Source organism: Peromyscus eremicus, chromosome 6 (assembly GCF_949786415.1).
Source record: "Peromyscus eremicus chromosome 6, PerEre_H2_v1, whole genome shotgun sequence".
In the NCBI taxonomy this organism is placed as follows: domain Eukaryota; kingdom Metazoa; phylum Chordata; class Mammalia; order Rodentia; family Cricetidae; genus Peromyscus; species Peromyscus eremicus.
Window position 1 is genome coordinate 126,830,806 of NC_081421.1, and position 9,382 is coordinate 126,840,187.

Sequence of the window (9,382 nt, forward strand, 5' to 3'; positions counted from 1 at the left end):
CTCTCCACACAAACCATCTTATTAGTCTTTGAACAAGTTGTATTTTGTGACCTCTCTTGAATCATGCATCATATTTTCCTTTAATACTGAATCTCAATTCTAATGTGTTGCATGCCATCTAGCCCTCTTGAATGCATGGTCCTTGCAGTCTTGCTCTATTCTGTACTTCTGAAGTGGCCTGTTACATTATCACAATTACAATGAAACTTTAATAGGCACCTTTGAATACGGAATCATCTGTTAAATACTGCATGGTTATTCCATGCAGAGAATGTATTTATGCAGCTGGTAAATCCTTTGAGAGTGTTGAGTTGTTCTGGGCACATAGAGGATTTTGAAATACTAGCAACTTGTATCTCAGTCAGATTCTCACCATGGCAACAAGCTGCTTACTTCAGGAAGAATGACAGTGACTGTCGTAGGTTTTACAAAGCTTGATGCTCAGTGTTTTGTTTTGTAAGATGGCATTGTACCATATGTACACAATAGCTCTCTTTACACAGATTATAAGTGCAAGATTATATGTCATTAAAGACCAATTTTATAAACATATTTTTAGGTTAAATCTTTAGGAAGATTACAGCTAAGATCCAGCTTTACTTAAAATACAGCATAGTCTAAAGATTCATGCCTATTGTTCACTGAAATTGTTTAGCTAGAAATTTATCTAATTTATGGTGTAAAATTAGAGGATAATTTTCAGGAGAGCAAAAAGCTTATTAATACACCACCATCTCTTCTTTGTAGAGACATTTTATATGTATGTGTATAAATATACATCATGCCACATTTCAGTGTTTCTTATTACAATGATTTCTTTTTAAAATTACAAGTTATGTGGTTAGTGAAATTTACAAATAAGAATCAACAGTTATGTGCATCGTCTAGAAACAACATACATTTTCACATGCAAAGCCTTCTCCATTATACTTTGGTAATTTTCTGAATATTGTGTGACTCTACTCTCCGTTATAATTTTGTGACATCCTTCAATGTTTACCCACTTCTCAGAGAAGCCAATCTCTAAGGTTTTCAGTGCTTGGATGGAGAGAAAAGAGACTCTTATTTAGACAATTCTCTCTGGTCAAATTTTGCTGAAAGTATAGTGGCTTTGAATATAAAACACTGTTATTTCTGTAATGCCACCTGAAATGGGAGGTACTTGTCTCCTTTGATGCTTTTTGCCTCAATTTTAGACCATAAACATATGCTTGAAAATACAAAAAATATTTGGATTCCCAGTGTCTAACAGCATTTTGAATTTATATCTAGCATTAGTGTTTTATATGTGTTAGTACCAACATGTGTCACTCTCTGAATGTTTAATATCATTTATTAAAAACTATGTTTCCATCATGACTATATCATTCTATCATATATAGGTTCTTAGTGCAGCACCGAGGTCACTGATATTAAGAAAATAAATTACTTTTGCTTTTGTTTTTCCATTTGTGTACTAAACTTGGTTCATTTTGAGTGAACATATTTTTGAAGTAAGATACATCTAGTCCACTGGTAGTGTGACAATTGAATGTGTTTGTAGCAGAGGACTCTATTGACGACCAGGAGCTTCACTGTTCCCTCTGCCTCATGCCCTCCCTTCAGCTACTGTGGGAATGAAATTGTGCTATAATATTTCTCTTATGACTTGGTTATATGAAAAAAGATCAATTTCCAGTATGATGAGAGTTACAGGGATTTTCAAGTCACCATGGATGACTGAAAATAGATGTTTCTCTGTCCCTTCCTGTCCCATAGCCACTTCCAAATAATCACTTAGAGACTTAATATTAATTCCAAAATGCTTGTCCAAACACCTCAAGCTTGTTACTAACTAGATTTTACTTCTAAATTAACCCATTTCTATTAATCCATGTTTTGCCATGTGTCTTGCGGCTTTACCTATTTTCTATCTAATACATATTGCTCCTCTGGTGGCTGACTAGCATCTCCCTGACTCTGCCCCTCCTCATCTGAGTCTTCAGTTTGATTATTCTGCTAACATTACCTTGCCTCGCTCTTGGTCAAACAGCTTTTTTTTTATTAACCAGTGAGAGGAATACATATTCACAGTGTACAGAAAGATCATTTCCCCAACATTTTCCCTTTTCTGTCTAATCAAAAAGGAAAGTTTTATCTTTAACATAGTAATATTACATACAACAAAACAGTTATCAAGTAAGAATTACAGTTACAATATCTAGTCTATTTGTATTTGGTAAAATTAGAGAAAATATTTAATTATCTATCCTATCTTGGTGAGTTAAAAGTTTTATATGTAATTTATCTTTTATCATAACTAAGAAAAACTATAACTATAATTATCTAGTCTTCAACTCCATCAAAGATCTGAGAAGGAAAATAGTATTACCTGAGTAAACAGGAATTGCAGGCAAGCGACTTCCAAAAAATGCAAGAAATGATGACAGAAACAGCTGGCTGTTTGGACTCAAGGTTTTTCGGTAACATTGAGGCATCCAGTTTTGGTATATAGGCCTAGAATATCTGACAGACCATTTTCAAGAAGCAGGAAATTTTGAAGGACTATCCTACCTTGTCTTGGCAAGGTTTGGCATGGGCCATCATTCCCATCAGAGATCTTTTAAGGAGTCTTCCTTGATCAAACCATATAAATCTGGAAGGAATCCACAGCTTCTCATCTTCTGTGGAAACAAAAGCAGCACCTCTTTTTCAAAGCAATGTATCCTTAGACCCAAATTTTGAAGTCAAGATACCTTTTAAATATGTAGGTTGATTTAATTTAGAAGCCTCCACAATCAAATGTCTCTCAGCAATTAGCTCATTAACAGTCAAAAAATCCAAAGTAAACAAAATAATATACATAATCCAAACTCTGTGTATTTTCCATCTTTATGTGTCTTACTATAATTTTTATTATTCTATTCCTTTTTCAAGAACATCCCTTTATATTCTTTAAATTACTCTTTTAATCTGTGACTGTCTCTATCCTTTTTCTTCTCTCTTCCAAGCCTACATACATTTTTTAATGCACTGTGACCCATTTAGAGGTTTCTTTTGTCTGAATTTGTCTTTATTGCATATCTGTAATCCTTTCCTGACCATGAGTCTTTAAACTGCTACGTGGGCATGGCTAAGACCAAAGCCTGGTAGCTTTGATTTCTGGCTCTGCCCCACTTGGTTTTCCAACATGGCAGAGGCACTGGGGAGAGTTACACATACCTCCCCAACTCTAGGAAGCTGTGGGGTCCATGTTACCACCAAGTAGCGTGCAGCCATGCCCTCAAGCCCATAGACCGTGGCTGGGAGAGGCCTCTTTAACAAGGCCCATGTAAGAGGCTGTGGGAACTCTCCACGTAGCACATAGCTGTGCTCTCAAAACCATATGCAGTGGCTAGGAGGAGCCTCTTGGTACTGAAGCTGGTGGGAAACCACAGGAGTCTACTATGCTGCAGCTCAAGTCTGCTGTGGCCAGGCTATGCAATTCTGTACCAAAAGACCACAATGAGAGACATGAACTATGAAGGTGCTCTTGGGTCCATTTTTGTGCATCTAGAACCTTTTGAAAGATTTTTTGGGGTTGAAGACTAGATAGTTACAGTTATAATTCTCTCATATTTTAGCTATGAACACTTCAGATAATAAGGTTAGATTCTTCAGGATAGGACAGCTATTGGAGTAATATCTGTAACATGCCATTTACCTATGGTCTGGACATTTCTGCATATTTAGTATGTATCTCTTGTTTGATGTTGTTCTTGTTGGTTGTATTTCTATTTTGTTTATGTTATATGTTATTACCTTTCCCTTCTCCTGGACAATACTTGATAATCATTCCTACTGTATATAGTTTTGTATTAGGTTAGAATTTTCTTATTTAGGCAAAAGGGGGACATATAGTAAGTACCTGTTGTAACTATGACCTTGAAGTATCAGTCCCTAGGGCATGGCTTTGGGGCTACCTTTAAAACCTGAGAGGCACATATACTCTCTCTCTTTTCTCCCTCATGGGCTTACACAGTGCAGACTGACTCAGGTGGCAGGAGAAGTGTGGGACAGGACCTCAGCCTTCCAGGACCCTGCAACGATTCACCTATTCTGTTCAGTGAGTTGTCTTTTCCAATTTATGTCCTAATAAAATCATTTTACACCTGAAGCAGACTCCCTTGTATTTCTCACTATAAAGCACAGACAACAGAAGATGTTATCCTACATGGGAAAGGAGGACCATGAGAAGCCTGCAAAGAAACTGATCTCACTAGGCTTCAGAACAAAGAGCTTGTAATCTTTCAGAAAAGCACGTTTTAAAATTCTGCTCCTTTTAGCCTTTGAAATGCATGTGATTTTATGAATTACAATTTGTATTGTTATTTAAAATCTTTCTCAGTTCTCACTTTGTACTACACCAAAAGCTGAAAAAAAAAATCCATGAACACATTCTTCCAATAAATTTGATTTTAACTATAATATATGTAACAAAAGAATAATTTTGAGGAAGTCATAATTATTCTAGTTGCTTCTCATCTACCTTAAGATGGCTACTGGCAAGCAGATGAAACAGAGAGACTGTAATTATGTGGTGGTATGAGCCCCGGTGAGCCATCTGTCCCTCACTGAGAACTCCACCCAGCATAACTATACCATTTTTTTTCTCCTCAGACATCATTTCTCTTTCTTTGAATGATACACCAGGAACAGGACATGGATATATCAATTCCATCCATTCAAAGAATGGATGCTTCCTTAATCCTGGTATATGTCAGTGATAAAATTTATAGTACTTATCAGTTTCTCCTGATCTATTTTTTTTAATCAGAGAACAACTGTCAGCGGGGTGAATTCAGAGAAAGCAACAATTTACTACACATTACACAAAGCTAAAAGAGAGGATTTTTCAAAATGTTTTCCATATAGGAATAATAAAGTCCTAAAAAGTAAATATAGTAAATTTTTAAGCAATAAATAATGTATACATGTATCAAACATAAAATTATTCAATAAGATGTATATATTCTGTTTAAATGTCATTTAAAGCAAACTCAATTCATATAGGAAATATAGTCTGTCTTTGTTGATTTGGGCATTACTTTTCCTAGTCCTTGATAAAGTAAATTCTAATTTAGATAAAATGAATTGTTGACTTTGAAGTACAGATTTTGATGAACGCTGACAATCACACATACATATGTAACTACAAGATTGGAAGAGTCTGTAACCCTAGATTGTCTTTTACAGCTCTAGCAAATCAGTCATCTGTAGCTTAAGTTTTCCTGCCTGGCCCACAGTCAGGACAAATCTCTCTCACCTGCCAGTCCCACAGCCTCAGATCTGACCAAGTAAACACAGAGACTTATATTGGTTACAAACTGTATGGCCATGGCAGGCTTCTTGCTAACTGTTCTTACAGCTTAAATTAATCCATATCTATAAATCTATACCTTGCCACATGGCTCGTGGCTTACCGGCATCTTCACGTGCTGCTTGTCATCGTGGCGGCTGGCAGTGTCTCTCTGACTCAGCCTTCCACTTCCCAGCTTTATTCTCCTCCTTGTCCCGCCTACACTTCCTGCTTAGCCAATGGCCAATCAGTGTTTTATTTATTGACTAATTAGCAACACATTTGCCATACAGAACATCCCACAGCACTTCCCTCCTTTTTTTTTTTTTTTTTTTAAAAGGAAGGTTTTAACCTTAACAAAGTAAAATTACATATAATTTGGGAATTTGGGCGTAGCTTCTCTTACTACTTCCTGCTGGAGGGGGGCGCTGTATCTTATGGGGAAAAAAAGAAAATTTTAGGATTATGGAATAGTCCATGAGGCTGTATCGTCTGAGCCAGATGCCTTCATGTTGGATCATCTGGGTCATGGTGTCATCAGAGACCTTTCAGGGGGTCTTGGCTGGTCAAACCTGATGTATCTTAATCTGGAACAAATCCATAGCCTCTGGCTTTCTGTGGAAACAAAAGCAGAGACTCTTTTCCAAAGCAACATATCCTTATATTCAAATTTTGAAGTCAAGATATCTTTAAAATATGCATATTGGTTTAACTCAGCTTCCTTTACAATCAAATATCTCCCTTCAGTTAAAAATCCCAAAGACAACACAATCCAGATTCTCTGTGTAATATTCATCTTTACGTGGCTTATTTTTTATATTAATTTTATTGTCTCTTTAAAGACTTTATTTTTTAAAACTATGTATTGGTTTATATAACTGTATATATCACCTTTTTTGTCTCTTTCAAGCCTACGTATATTTTACACACATTGTAAACTATTACATCTGAATCTGTCTTATTGTGAATCTATTGCTTTAAACTGCAGCAGCTGTGGCTGCTGGGTCTGCCCACCTCAGCTTCCCAACATGGCTGCGTTTACCACCAGCTCTGGGAGCTATCGTGGGTCTATGCTTTTATCCAAGCAGCATGTAGCCCAGAAACCTCTTTTCTTTTGTTTTGTACTAGCAAAGTCTAAATCCACCATACAGCTTAATGTGCCACTTGCAGAGGCCTCATTCCTGCCATACTGCAGGTCAAGTGCGCATGCCAGAAACCCACAAGTAGCTCAAACCGGCAGCTGCCGCTCATTTGAGAGAGACAATTAGGAAGCTGTTTTTAGCTCCATTTTAGAATCTTTTTTCTCAGTTTTTAGGTGGAAACTCTTGCCACCATGTTGGACACCATTTGTAGCTGGAGTTTTCCTGCCTGGCCCACAGTCAGGACAATTCTCTATCACCTGCCAGTCCCACAGCCTCAGATCTGACCAAGTAAACACAGAGACTTATATTGGTTACAAACTGTATGGCCATGGCAGGCTTCTTGCTAACTGTTCTTACAGCTTAAATTAATCCATTTCCATTCATCTATACCTTGCCACGTGGCTCATGGCTTACTGGCATCTTCACACGCTGCTTGTCATCATGGCGGCTGGCAGTGTCTCTCTGACTCAGCCTTCCACTTCCCAGCTTTATTCTCCTCCTTGTCCCGCCTACACTTCCTGCTTATCCAATGGCCAATCAGTGTTTTATTTATTGACTAATTAGCAACACATTTGCCATACAGAACATCCCACAGCAGTCATCTACTCAGGGAAATATAATGGAGGTCAGTGTGCATTTGAGAATATAAAGCCTTGTCCTGGACAACGGAACCAGAATCAGATGCTGCAAAGTGCAAGTCCACAGGCAGAATGACAAAGAGCTTCATCACACAAAGCCAAGGTTAGAACCATGAGGTAGAATGGGAGAGATTCAGTTGGAGGTAGATTTTTAAATCTAAGTCCAAACCCAATGACATGAGTATGGGTCAAGGTCGAGAACCTCAAAGGAACATGAGACAAATATAGGGCAAAGTATAATTTTCTTATAAATTTTTTTATAAATTTTTATAAAAATATAGGCACCAAGTCTTCCCTTCCTCAACAATGGTATAGGCTGATGACATAGGCTGAAACAACAGATGTCCTGAGCTGTTTCCTCCATGAGTTATTTCAGAGGTACTTAAACACAACTGATACAGAAAAAGTGTAAGGGGCTGTGAAATGAGGCTCTAATAAATGGTAAACATAAATATCCTTCAATCAGAACTATGACTTTTTCTAATTAAATATCCCCTACTGCAGGCAGGAATGAAATTGTACTCTTAGATGAGATAATTCTCTGTAAGGAGCAAAAACAGAGGGTCATAAATCTCTCCTGTAACCCCAAGATCATGGTATCTTCCCTTTAACTGATTTATTGCCCTAGGGCATATTGGAATTTGCTTAAGCTGACATACAAGCAGGGTGAAATTCATTCTTACTAATTTAAACACAAATTATTACAAAGTACTTGCATTTCTGATTATGGCATGTAGTAGACAATTTCCTTGTCTAAACTGTTAATGTTGATTATCCTTTGGCCATTGCATGCCATATTCTGATTTCTGAAAGTATGTAAAAGTCAAGATTCCTGTATATCATTCACTATTTTTGAAGTGTGTATGGTGGTCATGATATTTCAGGAAACAGCATAAAGTTCCATGAAGATATATAAATTCTGCAACTATGAGTCATAACAAAATTTAAAAAATCAAGAATTTCAAAGATATTGTGTATTAATGTATTATGTATTAATGGTAGTGAACAAAAGCCAGTCAATACAGAGAAAATACCAAGCTATCATAATTGTTACTAAATTTAAACATCAAGAAGCCTCAAATCATTTGTAAAAAGAAAAAAAGCACAGATAATTCATAGATATAAATGCTTCAATTATATAAAATTATAAAAATCAAATTAAATTTATCAAACCAAAGAAACTTGTAATGAGTGAATATCACCAAGGATTATGAGATAAGAATCATGATTCCAAGTTAGCTCATGCATCAGTCAAGGATTCATTTTACAAACAAAATAGTTACAGGTTCCAAGGCTTTACTTTAAGCCTGAAATAATTAGTATGATATGTGGTATTGATAGACAAGAGGATAGGATAACTTTGGAAAGGGTACAGTTGGGTTGGGTCAAATTGAGTAGAGTATAATGAGTAGAGTGTAATAGAACAGAAGCGAATAGAACAAACCAGAGAAAGTGCAGCAGGGGTAGGACTATTTAGAAACAAAGATATCCTCACGCTGCTATTCTTCAATCCTTCAATATTTCACTCAAGGAGAAAGTGAACTTTAAAACAAATGTTACAGCGATAACTGAGCATAACCATTAAGAAAAATTAACCAAGAGAAAAAAAAGCTATATCCTAGCCATGTAGATAAGCCAACTTAAAATCCATGTAAAATTCAAAGTCAAATTTTATTTCAAATTAAATAAGTATTTTTGATTATTTCTGTGGGACAGAAAATATCCTATATATTTCATATCCACTCAAGAAGACTGTGAAGCATTCTTCAATGACAGTTTTGACTGATACCAAGAAGGGAAAATTTAGTCATAGTTCCATATTGTCTGATAGAAAAACAAAAACCTATCACCCCACTACCATCAACATTTTATGGTGTATAATCAGAACCCTTGCACCCTCATGTAATTCTGAATGAAGCTCCTTACTTGGGGCTCTGTGACTCTCTCTTCTTCTCCTCCTGCCCAGGTATCAGCTACCTTTCTCCTTGAGATTTCCCAGATTCACAGTGTCCTGGAAACATCAGGATCAAAGAAGAAAGGGTATCTCCCCCTCACATCTGTTAGAGAATTACCACCACTGCCTCCAACACCTGGACCCAGCAGGCCATGCTGCTGCACTCAGTCCTGTGGTGTGTATTGATTTGTGTGCTGAGGACAAGGTCCTCTCTTTAATCAGAAGAAATAAAATGACACAGGGCATCGACTACACTGGCTTCACAAACATTATGGGTAATTATTTTAAACATCAAGGGAGGTGGCTTTGTCTTTCTTGCCTAACAACTGAT